Source organism: Cariama cristata, unplaced genomic scaffold, assembly GCF_000690535.1.
Source record: "Cariama cristata isolate BGI_N322 unplaced genomic scaffold, ASM69053v1 scaffold37714, whole genome shotgun sequence".
Classification (NCBI taxonomy): Eukaryota; Metazoa; Chordata; class Aves; order Cariamiformes; family Cariamidae; genus Cariama; species Cariama cristata.
The window spans coordinates 6,494-6,824 of NW_009611922.1; the positions used below are offsets into that span (position 1 = coordinate 6,494).

Below are 331 nucleotides of genomic sequence, written 5' to 3' on the forward strand. Positions count from 1 at the left end.
AGAGTAGCAAAACACTCGTGACCTCAGTCACGACGCAACTCAGGCTTACCAGTTTTCAACAACTAGAGAATCTGGCCCTAATTTTGAAATCCTAACTTATACCACATTTTGCTTTGGTTATTGATGCCATCAAATAAAAACAAAAACTGCTGAAAATATTTGGCACTCTTCACACCTCTTTTTTGCACTGAATTAAGCCAGGGCACTAGCAGAGCAGGAGTTAGTTGCAAGAAAAAGGCAAGAGATCCTGCTGCTCCTGAACTTGATAGAGACTGGTTCTAGGGCAGAAAATAAGACATAAATTTATGCTTCAAAATGAATGGGACATCTA

General features: G+C 39.6%; 1 protein-coding gene across 1 annotated transcript in view; it reads right to left on the reverse strand.

Moving 5' to 3' along the window:
* LOC104160323 (zinc finger protein DPF3-like) overlaps positions 1-331 on the reverse strand; it is a gene marked incomplete at both ends in the record, with an annotated part of 9,270 nt that overhangs the window by 3,363 nt on the left and 5,576 nt on the right. The gene's annotated exons all lie outside the window — the stretch shown is intronic.